This window comes from Phytophthora ramorum (genome assembly GCF_020800215.1).
Source record: "Phytophthora ramorum isolate Pr-102 chromosome Unknown Phyram_PR-102_s0003, whole genome shotgun sequence".
Classification (NCBI taxonomy): domain Eukaryota; phylum Oomycota; class Peronosporomycetes; order Peronosporales; family Peronosporaceae; genus Phytophthora; species Phytophthora ramorum.
The window spans coordinates 230,258-243,305 of record NW_027150649.1 but is presented as its reverse complement, the minus strand read 5'-3'; positions in this window follow the sequence as shown (position 1 = coordinate 243,305).

The following is a 13,048-nucleotide window of genomic DNA, read 5'->3' as shown; positions in this document are numbered from 1 at the left end:
GTGAGTGGCGACGGTTTGTCGACGGAGAGCGGGTCGGTGACGCTGGCCTCTCACGGCAGCGCGAGCACGACTGTGAGTGGCGCGGTGTCGCTGTCGAGCGGGTCGGTGGGAACTGGTTCGTCTGGCGCTGTTTCGATCACGTCTGGCGCATCGCCTGCGCAGTCGAGCGGGCCAGTGAGCGTTATTGGCGGCGATGCTGCAGGTGCCGGCGGGTTCGTGAGCGTGTCTGGTGGCAGCAGCTCGGGTGACGTGGGCGGGTCCGTGGCTTTGGCCGGTGGAGCTGGTGCGACGGGAGGTGACGTGGCGGTGTCTGGCGGCGCGAGTGCGTCGGGCAGTGGTGCGTTGCTGGCGTTGCGCAGCGGAGAAGGGCCAAGCAGCAGCGGCGAAGTGCGTGTGTCCAGTGCTTCGGGCGCGGCGTCGGGCGGTGTATGGATTTCGTCCGGCTCGGCGTCAGGCAGCACCGACTCGGCGGGAGGCATCACCTTGTCGGTGGGATCTTCTGTGGCTGACGGTGGCGATGTCACCGTGAGCAGCGGCTCGAGTGCTGGCTCCGCGGCGGGCGATGTTGCGCTGACGGGTGGTTCGTCGTTGCTGGCGTCTTCCTCTACGGGAGCGGTGGCAGGCGCCGTTCGGTTGGCGGGCGGCAGCTCTGCAGGAGACAATGCCGGCGGCGTGGTATCTGTGCTGGGTGGCTCTGGCGTCGTGCAGGGTGGCTCAGTGGCCGTGCTGAGCGGCAGCGGCAGTGATGCGTCCGCGATGAGTGGCAACGTGTCGGTGGGTTCGTCTGCGGCTGATGCCAGCGGGTCGGTGGAGGTGAGCAGTGGTGCTTCTATCGGAAGCGTATCCGGCAGTGTGACACTGGGAAGCGGCGACTCTAGCTCCAGCGCGTCCGGGTCTGTGGACGTGGTTGGCGGGTCTAGTGCTGCGTCCAGCGGCGGCTCCGTGTCGGTGCGTGGCGGGAGCAGTGGTGGTTCATCTGCGGGTGGTTCTGTGTCGCTGCATAGCGGCACGGGTGCTGCCAGCGGCAGCGTGACGGTGTCGAGCGCGCCTGTGGTGTCCTCAAGCGAGAGCGGCGGAGTGTCCGTTCGCACGGGCAATAGTGTTTCTGGCGCATCAGGGTTACTGTCGGTCGTGTCTGGGGACAGCGCTAGCGCGTCGAGCGGCTCTGTGTTGGTGGCGAGCGGCGATGTTGTCTCGTCGGACGCGGGTGGCGTGGATATCCGTGGCGGTTCGACTGGCAGTTCTAGCGCTCGCGGCGGCTCTGTGTCCGTGTCGTCCGGCGAGGACGGCGTGGTGAGCTTGTCCAGCGGCGTTCGTCGCAGCGCTGTCGGTGGCACGGTGGATATTGTGTCCGGCGCTAGCACGGACAGTAGTGTGGGCGGCGGGTCTGTGAGCGTGCGCGGCGGGTCTCTGGCCGCGTCTGCGGGCGTTGCAGGTGCGGTTGCCTTGTCCGGTGGCGCGGTCTCGACGGGCGCTGCGGCTGGAGGAGGCATTTCTCTGGACGGCGGCGCGAGCGAGGCTGGTGTCGGTGGCGGCGTGGACATTTCATCTGGTGCGGGCTTGCTGGGCAGCGGCGACGTCCGCGTAGCAAGCAGTGTTTCTGCGAGCGGGGCCGCCTTGAGCGGGTCTGCGACGATCGGGAGCGGCGCGTCGGTAGATGCGGCGTCGGGCGTGGTGACTTTGTCTTCCGGGTCTTCGGATACAGCCAGTAGCGGCGGCGTGTCGGTGAAGTCTGGCGCTGCGGCTACAGCGGCGGGCGGTGTGTCTGTGTCGGGTGGCGCCAGCAGCTCTTCGACGGGCGGTGCGGTGTCTGCGACTAGTGGCACTGGTAGCGTGTCGAGCGGCGTTGTGTCGATCAGGAGCGGTGCTGCGAGCGCTGCGTCTGCGTCTGGCGCCTTGTCGTTTGTGTCTGGTGATGCGGCGGACGGTGTGTCTGGTGCTGTGCGTGTGGCTAGCGGGTCTCTCGTGAGCGGTGCCGCTGGTGCTGTGAGCGTGGCGGGGGGTTCCAGCAGCGCGTCGGGATCGGGCGCGAGTGTTCTCGTGAGTGGCGGCGATTCGCTCACGGGGTCTTCCGGTTCCGTGGACGTGCGTGGCGGTTCTTCTACGTCGAGCGGGTCTGCTGGCGGTGTTCGCGTGTCTGGCGGTTCGTCTAGTAGTGGTGCAGGCGGCGATGTGACTGTTGCCAGCGGCGACTCCGGTAGCAGCAGTGGCAGTGTGGCTGGCAGCGGTGTGTTTGTCCGTAGCGGTTCTGGCGGCAGCCTGAGCCTGGTGCAGGGCGATAGCACGCATGTGGGCAACGACGTGGAGTTGCGTGGCGGCAGAGTGGACAGCTTGTCTGCGGCGCAGAAGGTGAATATCGCCGGTTCTGCGAACTTGCAGGGAGCGGGAGGCGACGTGTCGATCGATGGCGGGTCGTCTGCTGCGAGCGTGGGCGGATCGGTGTTGCTGACGAGCGGCGGTGGTGCCGTGAGCAGTGGCGGCGTGACTGTGTCTACGAGCGTTGTGTCCGGTGGTTCGAGCGGCGACATCGATGTGCGCACTAGCGCGAGCAGTGTGTCCAGCGGCTCCGTTCGTATTGGTAGCGGGTCCGGTGACGTTAGTGCCGGGTCCATCGCGTTGTCGGGCGGTGCTTCCTCGAGTGGAGAGGGCGGCGTTGTGTCCGTGCTGGGCGGCACCTCTTCGTTGACGGGCGGCAGCGTGACGATCGTGAGTGGCGACGGTTTGTCGACGGAGAGCGGGTCGGTGACGCTGGCCTCTCACGGCAGCGCGAGCACGACTGTGAGTGGCGCGGTGTCGCTGTCGAGCGGGTCGGTGGGAACTGGTTCGTCTGGCGCTGTTTCGATCACGTCTGGCGCATCGCCTGCGCAGTCGAGCGGGCCAGTGAGCGTTATTGGCGGCGATGCTGCAGGTGCCGGCGGGTTCGTGAGCGTGTCTGGTGGCAGCAGCTCGGGTGACGTGGGCGGGTCCGTGGCTTTGGCCGGTGGAGCTGGTGCGACGGGAGGTGACGTGGCGGTGTCTGGCGGCGCGAGTGCGTCGGGCAGTGGTGCGTTGCTGGCGTTGCGCAGCGGAGAAGGGCCAAGCAGCAGCGGCAAAGTGCGTGTGTCCAGTGCTTCGGGCGCGGCGTCGGGCGGTGTATGGATTTCGTCCGGCTCGGCGTCAGGCAGCACCGACTCGGCGGGAAGCATCACCTTGTCGGTGGGATCTTCTGTGGCTGACGGCGGCGATGTCACCGTGAGCAGCGGCTCGAGTGCTGGCTCCGCGGCGGGCGATGTTGCGCTGACGGGTGGTTCGTCGTTGCTGGCGTCTTCCTCTACGGGAGCGGTGGCAGGCGCCGTTCGGTTGGCGGGCGGCAGCTCTGCAGGAGACAATGCCGGCGGCGTGGTATCTGTGCTGGGTGGCTCTGGCGTCGTGCAGGGTGGCTCAGTGGCCGTGCTGAGCGGCAGCGGCAGTGATGCGTCCGCGATGAGTGGCAACGTGTCGGTGGGTTCGTCTGCGGCTGATGCCAGCGGGTCGGTGGAGGTGAGCAGTGGTGCTTCTATCGGAAGCGTATCCGGCAGTGTGACACTGGGAAGCGGCGACTCTAGCTCCAGCGCGTCCGGGTCTGTGGACGTGGTTGGCGGGTCTAGTGCTGCGTCCAGCGGCGGCTCCGTGTCGGTGCGTGGCGGGAGCAGTGGTGGTTCATCTGCGGGTGGTTCTGTGTCGCTGCATAGCGGCACGGGTGCTGCCAGCGGCAGCGTGACGGTGTCGAGCGCGCCTGTGGTGTCCTCAAGCGAGAGCGGCGGAGTGTCCGTTCGCACGGGCAATAGTGTTTCTGGCGCATCAGGGTTACTGTCGGTCGTGTCTGGGGACAGCGCTAGCGCGTCGAGCGGCTCTGTGTTGGTGGCGAGCGGCGATGTTGTCTCGTCGGACGCGGGTGGCGTGGATATCCGTGGCGGTTCGACTGGCAGTTCTAGCGCTCGCGGCGGCTCTGTGTCCGTGTCGTCCGGCGAGGACGGCGTGGTGAGCTTGTCCAGCGGCGTTCGTCGCAGCGCTGTCGGTGGCACGGTGGATATTGTGTCCGGCGCTAGCACGGACAGTAGTGTGGGCGGCGGGTCTGTGAGCGTGCGCGGCGGGTCTCTGGCCGCGTCTGCGGGCGTTGCAGGTGCTGTTGCCTTGTCCGGTGGCGCGGTCTCGACGGGCGCTGCGGCTGGAGGAGGCATTTCTCTGGACGGCGGCGCGAGCGAGGCTGGTGTCGGTGGCGGCGTGGACATTTCATCTGGTGCGGGCTTGCTGGGCAGCGGCGACGTCCGCGTAGCAAGCAGTGTTTCTGCGAGCGGGGCCGCCTTGAGCGGGTCTGCGACGATCGGGAGCGGCGCGTCGGTAGATGCGGCGTCGGGCGTGGTGACTTTGTCTTCCGGGTCTTCGGATACAGCCAGTAGCGGCGGCGTGTCGGTGAAGTCTGGCGCTGCGGCTACAGCGGCGGGCGGTGTGTCTGTGTCGGGTGGCGCCAGCAGCTCTTCGACGGGCGGTGCGGTGTCTGCGACTAGTGGCACTGGTAGCGTGTCGAGCGGCGTTGTGTCGATCAGGAGCGGTGCTGCGAGCGCTGCGTCTGCGTCTGGCGCCTTGTCGTTTGTGTCTGGTGATGCGGCGGACGGTGTGTCTGGTGCTGTGCGTGTGGCTAGCGGGTCTCTCGTGAGCGGTGCCGCTGGTGCTGTGAGCGTGGCGGGGGGTTCCAGCAGCACGTCGGGATCGGGCGCGAGTGTTCTCGTGAGTGGCGGCGATTCGCTCACGGGGTCTTCCGGTTCCGTGGACGTGCGTGGCGGTTCTTCTACGTCGAGCGGGTCTGCTGGCGGTGTTCGCGTGACTGGCGGTTCGTCTAGTAGTGGTGCAGGCGGCGATGTGACTGTTGCCAGCGGCGACTCCGGTAGCAGCAGTGGCAGTGTGGCTGGCAGCGGTGTGTTTGTCCGTAGCGGTTCTGGCGGCAGCCTGAGCCTGGTGCAGGGCGATAGCACGCATGTGGGCAACGACGTGGAGTTGCGTGGCGGCAGAGTGGACAGCTTGTCTGCGGCGCAGAAGGTGAATATCGCCGGTTCTGCGAACTTGCAGGGAGCGGGAGGCGACGTGTCGATCGATGGCGGGTCGTCTGCTGCGAGCGTGGGCGGATCGGTGTTGCTGACGAGCGGCGGTGGTGCCGTGAGCAGTGGCGGCGTGACTGTGTCTACGAGCGTTGTGTCCGGTGGTTCGAGCGGCGACATCGATGTGCGCACTAGCGCGAGCAGTGTGTCCAGCGGCTCCGTTCGTATTGGTAGCGGGTCCGGTGACGTTAGTGCCGGGTCCATCGCGTTGTCGGGCGGTGCTTCCTCGAGTGGAGAGGGCGGCGTTGTGTCCGTGCTGGGCGGCACCTCTTCGTTGACGGGCGGCAGCGTGACGATCGTGAGTGGCGACGGTTTGTCGACGGAGAGCGGGTCGGTGACGCTGGCCTCTCACGGCAGCGCGAGCACGACTGTGAGTGGCGCGGTGTCGCTGTCGAGCGGGTCGGTGGGAGCTGGTTCGTCTGGCGCTGTTTCGATCACGTCTGGCGCATCGCCTGCGCAGTCGAGCGGGCCAGTGAGCGTTATTGGCGGCGATGCTGCAGGTGCCGGCGGGTTCGTGAGCGTGTCTGGTGGCAGCAGCTCGGGTGACGTGGGCGGGTCCGTGGCTTTGGCCGGTGGAGCTGGTGCGACGGGAGGTGACGTGGCGGTGTCTGGCGGCGCGAGTGCGTCGGGCAGTGGTGCGTTGCTGGCGTTGCGCAGCGGAGAAGGGCCAAGCAGCAGCGGCAAAGTGCGTGTGTCCAGTGCTTCGGGCGCGGCGTCGGGCGGTGTATGGATTTCGTCCGGCTCGGCGTCAGGCAGCACCGACTCGGCGGGAAGCATCACCTTGTCGGTGGGATCTTCTGTGGCTGACGGCGGCGATGTCACCGTGAGCAGCGGCTCGAGTGCTGGCTCCGCGGCGGGCGATGTTGCGCTGACGGGTGGTTCGTCGTTGCTGGCGTCTTCCTCTACGGGAGCGGTGGCAGGCGCCGTTCGGTTGGCGGGCGGCAGCTCTGCAGGAGACAATGCCGGCGGCGTGGTATCTGTGCTGGGTGGCTCTGGCGTCGTGCAGGGTGGCTCAGTGGCCGTGCTGAGCGGCAGCGGCAGTGATGCGTCCGCGATGAGTGGCAACGTGTCGGTGGGTTCGTCTGCGGCTGATGCCAGCGGGTCGGTGGAGGTGAGCAGTGGTGCTTCTATCGGAAGCGTATCCGGCAGTGTGACACTGGGAAGCGGCGACTCTAGCTCCAGCGCGTCCGGGTCTGTGGACGTGGTTGGCGGGTCTAGTGCTGCGTCCAGCGGCGGCTCCGTGTCGGTGCGTGGCGGGAGCAGTGGTGGTTCATCTGCGGGTGGTTCTGTGTCGCTGCATAGCGGCACGGGTGCTGCCAGCGGCAGCGTGACGGTGTCGAGCGCGCCTGTGGTGTCCTCAAGCGAGAGCGGCGGAGTGTCCGTTCGCACGGGCAATAGTGTTTCTGGCGCATCAGGGTTACTGTCGGTCGTGTCTGGGGACAGCGCTAGCGCGTCGAGCGGCTCTGTGTTGGTGGCGAGCGGCGATGTTGTCTCGTCGGACGCGGGTGGCGTGGATATCCGTGGCGGTTCGACTGGCAGTTCTAGCGCTCGCGGCGGCTCTGTGTCCGTGTCGTCCGGCGAGGACGGCGTGGTGAGCTTGTCCAGCGGCGTTCGTCGCAGCGCTGTCGGTGGCACGGTGGATATTGTGTCCGGCGCTAGCACGGACAGTAGTGTGGGCGGCGGGTCTGTGAGCGTGCGCGGCGGGTCTCTGGCCGCGTCTGCGGGCGTTGCAGGTGCGGTTGCCTTGTCCGGTGGCGCGGTCTCGACGGGCGCTGCGGCTGGAGGAGGCATTTCTCTGGACGGCGGCGCGAGCGAGGCTGGTGTCGGTGGCGGCGTGGACATTTCATCTGGTGCGGGCTTGCTGGGCAGCGGCGACGTCCGCGTAGCAAGCAGTGTTTCTGCGAGCGGGGCCGCCTTGAGCGGGTCTGCGACGATCGGGAGCGGCGCGTCGGTAGATGCGGCGTCGGGCGTGGTGACTTTGTCTTCCGGGTCTTCGGATACAGCCAGTAGCGGCGGCGTGTCGGTGAAGTCTGGCGCTGCGGCTACAGCGGCGGGCGGTGTGTCTGTGTCGGGTGGCGCCAGCAGCTCTTCGACGGGCGGTGCGGTGTCTGCGACTAGTGGCACTGGTAGCGTGTCGAGCGGCGTTGTGTCGATCAGGAGCGGTGCTGCGAGCGCTGCGTCTGCGTCTGGCGCCTTGTCGTTTGTGTCTGGTGATGCGGCGGACGGTGTGTCTGGTGCTGTGCGTGTGGCTAGCGGGTCTCTCGTGAGCGGTGCCGCTGGTGCTGTGAGCGTGGCGGGGGGTTCCAGCAGCGCGTCGGGATCGGGCGCGAGTGTTCTCGTGAGTGGCGGCGATTCGCTCACGGGGTCTTCCGGTTCCGTGGACGTGCGTGGCGGTTCTTCTACGTCGAGCGGGTCTGCTGGCGGTGTTCGCGTGTCTGGCGGTTCGTCTAGTAGTGGTGCAGGCGGCGATGTGACTGTTGCCAGCGGCGACTCCGGTAGCAGCAGTGGCAGTGTGGCTGGCAGCGGTGTGTTTGTCCGTAGCGGTTCTGGCGGCAGCCTGAGCCTGGTGCAGGGCGATAGCACGCATGTGGGCAACGACGTGGAGTTGCGTGGCGGCAGAGTGGACAGCTTGTCTGCGGCGCAGAAGGTGAATATCGCCGGTTCTGCGAACTTGCAGGGAGCGGGAGGCGACGTGTCGATCGATGGCGGGTCGTCTGCTGCGAGCGTGGGCGGATCGGTGTTGCTGACGAGCGGCGGTGGTGCCGTGAGCAGTGGCGGCGTGACTGTGTCTACGAGCGTTGTGTCCGGTGGTTCGAGCGGCGACATCGATGTGCGCACTAGCGCGAGCAGTGTGTCCAGCGGCTCCGTTCGTATTGGTAGCGGGTCCGGTGACGTTAGTGCCGGGTCCATCGCGTTGTCGGGCGGTGCTTCCTCGAGTGGAGAGGGCGGCGTTGTGTCCGTGCTGGGCGGCACCTCTTCGTTGACGGGCGGCAGCGTGACGATCGTGAGTGGCGACGGTTTGTCGACGGAGAGCGGGTCGGTGACGCTGGCCTCTCACGGCAGCGCGAGCACGACTGTGAGTGGCGCGGTGTCGCTGTCGAGCGGGTCGGTGGGAACTGGTTCGTCTGGCGCTGTTTCGATCACGTCTGGCGCATCGCCTGCGCAGTCGAGCGGGCCAGTGAGCGTTATTGGCGGCGATGCTGCAGGTGCCGGCGGGTTCGTGAGCGTGTCTGGTGGCAGCAGCTCGGGTGACGTGGGCGGGTCCGTGGCTTTGGCCGGTGGAGCTGGTGCGACGGGAGGTGACGTGGCGGTGTCTGGCGGCGCGAGTGCGTCGGGCAGTGGTGCGTTGCTGGCGTTGCGCAGCGGAGAAGGGCCAAGCAGCAGCGGCGAAGTGCGTGTGTCCAGTGCTTCGGGCGCGGCGTCGGGCGGTGTATGGATTTCGTCCGGCTCGGCGTCAGGCAGCACCGACTCGGCGGGAGGCATCACCTTGTCGGTGGGATCTTCTGTGGCTGACGGCGGCGATGTCACCGTGAGCAGCGGCTCGAGTGCTGGCTCCGCGGCGGGCGATGTTGCGCTGACGGGTGGTTCGTCGTTGCTGGCGTCTTCCTCTACGGGAGCGGTGGCAGGCGCCGTTCGGTTGGCGGGCGGCAGCTCTGCAGGAGACAATGCCGGCGGCGTGGTATCTGTGCTGGGTGGCTCTGGCGTCGTGCAGGGTGGCTCAGTGGCCGTGCTGAGCGGCAGCGGCAGTGATGCGTCCGCGATGAGTGGCAACGTGTCGGTGGGTTCGTCTGCGGCTGATGCCAGCGGGTCGGTGGAGGTGAGCAGTGGTGCTTCTATCGGAAGCGTATCCGGCAGTGTGACACTGGGAAGCGGCGACTCTAGCTCCAGCGCGTCCGGGTCTGTGGACGTGGTTGGCGGGTCTAGTGCTGCGTCCAGCGGCGGCTCCGTGTCGGTGCGTGGCGGGAGCAGTGGTGGTTCATCTGCGGGTGGTTCTGTGTCGCTGCATAGCGGCACGGGTGCTGCCAGCGGCAGCGTGACGGTGTCGAGCGCGCCTGTGGTGTCCTCAAGCGAGAGCGGCGGAGTGTCCGTTCGCACGGGCAATAGTGTTTCTGGCGCATCAGGGTTACTGTCGGTCGTGTCTGGGGACAGCGCTAGCGCGTCGAGCGGCTCTGTGTTGGTGGCGAGCGGCGATGTTGTCTCGTCGGACGCGGGTGGCGTGGATATCCGTGGCGGTTCGACTGGCAGTTCTAGCGCTCGCGGCGGCTCTGTGTCCGTGTCGTCCGGCGAGGACGGCGTGGTGAGCTTGTCCAGCGGCGTTCGTCGCAGCGCTGTCGGTGGCACGGTGGATATTGTGTCCGGCGCTAGCACGGACAGTAGTGTGGGCGGCGGGTCTGTGAGCGTGCGCGGCGGGTCTCTGGCCGCGTCTGCGGGCGTTGCAGGTGCGGTTGCCTTGTCCGGTGGCGCGGTCTCGACGGGCGCTGCGGCTGGAGGAGGCATTTCTCTGGACGGCGGCGCGAGCGAGGCTGGTGTCGGTGGCGGCGTGGACATTTCATCTGGTGCGGGCTTGCTGGGCAGCGGCGACGTCCGCGTAGCAAGCAGTGTTTCTGCGAGCGGGGCCGCCTTGAGCGGGTCTGCGACGATCGGGAGCGGCGCGTCGGTAGATGCGGCGTCGGGCGTGGTGACTTTGTCTTCCGGGTCTTCGGATACAGCCAGCAGCGGCGGCGTGTCGGTGAAGTCTGGCGCTGCGGCTACAGCGGCGGGCGGTGTGTCTGTGTCGGGTGGCGCCAGCAGCTCTTCGACGGGCGGTGCGGTGTCTGCGACTAGTGGCACTGGTAGCGTGTCGAGCGGCGTTGTGTCGATCAGGAGCGGTGCTGCGAGCGCTGCGTCTGCGTCTGCGTCTGCGTCTGCGTCTGGCGCCTTGTCGTTTGTGTCTGGTGATGCGGCGGACGGTGTGTCTGGTGCTGTGCGTGTGGCTAGCGGGTCTCTCGTGAGCGGTGCCGCTGGTGCTGTGAGCGTGGCGGGGGGTTCCAGCAGCGCGTCGGGATCGGGCGCGAGTGTTCTCGTGAGTGGCGGCGATTCGCTCACGGGGTCTTCCGGTTCCGTGGACGTGCGTGGCGGTTCTTCTACGTCGAGCGGGTCTGCTGGCGGTGTTCGCGTGACTGGCGGTTCGTCTAGTAGTGGTGCAGGCGGCGATGTGACTGTTGCCAGCGGCGACTCCGGTAGCAGCAGTGGCAGTGTGGCTGGCAGCGGTGTGTTTGTCCGTAGCGGTTCTGGCGGCAGCCTGAGCCTGGTGCAGGGCGATAGCACGCATGTGGGCAACGACGTGGAGTTGCGTGGCGGCAGAGTGGACAGCTTGTCTGCGGCGCAGAAGGTGAATATCGCCGGTTCTGCGAACTTGCAGGGAGCGGGAGGCGACGTGTCGATCGATGGCGGGTCGTCTGCTGCGAGCGTGGGCGGATCGGTGTTGCTGACGAGCGGCGGTGGTGCCGTGAGCAGTGGCGGCGTGACTGTGTCTACGAGCGTTGTGTCCGGTGGTTCGAGCGGCGACATCGATGTGCGCACTAGCGCGAGCAGTGTGTCCAGCGGCTCCGTTCGTATTGGTAGCGGGTCCGGTGACGTTAGTGCCGGGTCCATCGCGTTGTCGGGCGGTGCTTCCTCGAGTGGAGAGGGCGGCGTTGTGTCCGTGCTGGGCGGCACCTCTTCGTTGACGGGCGGCAGCGTGACGATCGTGAGTGGCGACGGTTTGTCGACGGAGAGCGGGTCGGTGACGCTGGCCTCTCACGGCAGCGCGAGCACGACTGTGAGTGGCGCGGTGTCGCTGTCGAGCGGGTCGGTGGGAACTGGTTCGTCTGGCGCTGTTTCGATCACGTCTGGCGCATCGCCTGCGCAGTCGAGCGGGCCAGTGAGCGTTATTGGCGGCGATGCTGCAGGTGCCGGCGGGTTCGTGAGCGTGTCTGGTGGCAGCAGCTCGGGTGACGTGGGCGGGTCCGTGGCTTTGGCCGGTGGAGCTGGTGCGACGGGAGGTGACGTGGCGGTGTCTGGCGGCGCGAGTGCGTCGGGCAGTGGTGCGTTGCTGGCGTTGCGCAGCGGAGAAGGGCCAAGCAGCAGCGGCGAAGTGCGTGTGTCCAGTGCTTCGGGCGCGGCGTCGGGCGGTGTATGGATTTCGTCCGGCTCGGCGTCAGGCAGCACCGACTCGGCGGGAAGCATCACCTTGTCGGTGGGATCTTCTGTGGCTGACGGCGGCGATGTCACCGTGAGCAGCGGCTCGAGTGCTGGCTCCGCGGCGGGCGATGTTGCGCTGACGGGTGGTTCGTCGTTGCTGGCGTCTTCCTCTACGGGAGCGGTGGCAGGCGCCGTTCGGTTGGCGGGCGGCAGCTCTGCAGGAGACAATGCCGGCGGCGTGGTATCTGTGCTGGGTGGCTCTGGCGTCGTGCAGGGTGGCTCAGTGGCCGTGCTGAGCGGCAGCGGCAGTGATGCGTCCGCGATGAGTGGCAACGTGTCGGTGGGTTCGTCTGCGGCTGATGCCAGCGGGTCGGTGGAGGTGAGCAGTGGTGCTTCTATCGGAAGCGTATCCGGCAGTGTGACACTGGGAAGCGGCGACTCTAGCTCCAGCGCGTCCGGGTCTGTGGACGTGGTTGGCGGGTCTAGTGCTGCGTCCAGCGGCGGCTCCGTGTCGGTGCGTGGCGGGAGCAGTGGTGGTTCATCTGCGGGTGGTTCTGTGTCGCTGCATAGCGGCACGGGTGCTGCCAGCGGCAGCGTGACGGTGTCGAGCGCGCCTGTGGTGTCCTCAAGCGAGAGCGGCGGAGTGTCCGTTCGCACGGGCAATAGTGTTTCTGGCGCATCAGGGTTACTGTCGGTCGTGTCTGGGGACAGCGCTAGCGCGTCGAGCGGCTCTGTGTTGGTGGCGAGCGGCGATGTTGTCTCGTCGGACGCGGGTGGCGTGGATATCCGTGGCGGTTCGACTGGCAGTTCTAGCGCTCGCGGCGGCTCTGTGTCCGTGTCGTCCGGCGAGGACGGCGTGGTGAGCTTGTCCAGCGGCGTTCGTCGCAGCGCTGTCGGTGGCACGGTGGATATTGTGTCCGGCGCTAGCACGGACAGTAGTGTGGGCGGCGGGTCTGTGAGCGTGCGCGGCGGGTCTCTGGCCGCGTCTGCGGGCGTTGCAGGTGCGGTTGCCTTGTCCGGTGGCGCGGTCTCGACGGGCGCTGCGGCTGGAGGAGGCATTTCTCTGGACGGCGGCGCGAGCGAGGCTGGTGTCGGTGGCGGCGTGGACATTTCATCTGGTGCGGGCTTGCTGGGCAGCGGCGACGTCCGCGTAGCAAGCAGTGTTTCTGCGAGCGGGGCCGCCTTGAGCGGGTCTGCGACGATCGGGAGCGGCGCGTCGGTAGATGCGGCGTCGGGCGTGGTGACTTTGTCTTCCGGGTCTTCGGATACAGCCAGCAGCGGCGGCGTGTCGGTGAAGTCTGGCGCTGCGGCTACAGCGGCGGGCGGTGTGTCTGTGTCGGGTGGCGCCAGCAGCTCTTCGACGGGCGGTGCGGTGTCTGCGACTAGTGGCACTGGTAGCGTGTCGAGCGGCGTTGTGTCGATCAGGAGCGGTGCTGCGAGCGCTGCGTCTGCGTCTGCGTCTGCGTCTGCGTCTGGCGCCTTGTCGTTTGTGTCTGGTGATGCGGCGGACGGTGTGTCTGGTGCTGTGCGTGTGGCTAGCGGGTCTCTCGTGAGCGGTGCCGCTGGTGCTGTGAGCGTGGCGGGGGGTTCCAGCAGCGCGTCGGGATCGGGCGCGAGTGTTCTCGTGAGTGGCGGCGATTCGCTCACGGGGTCTTCCGGTTCCGTGGACGTGCGTGGCGGTTCTTCTACGTCGAGCGGGTCTGCTGGCGGTGTTCGCGTGACTGGCGGTTCGTCTAGTAGTGGTGCAGGCGGCGATGTGACTGTTGCCAGCG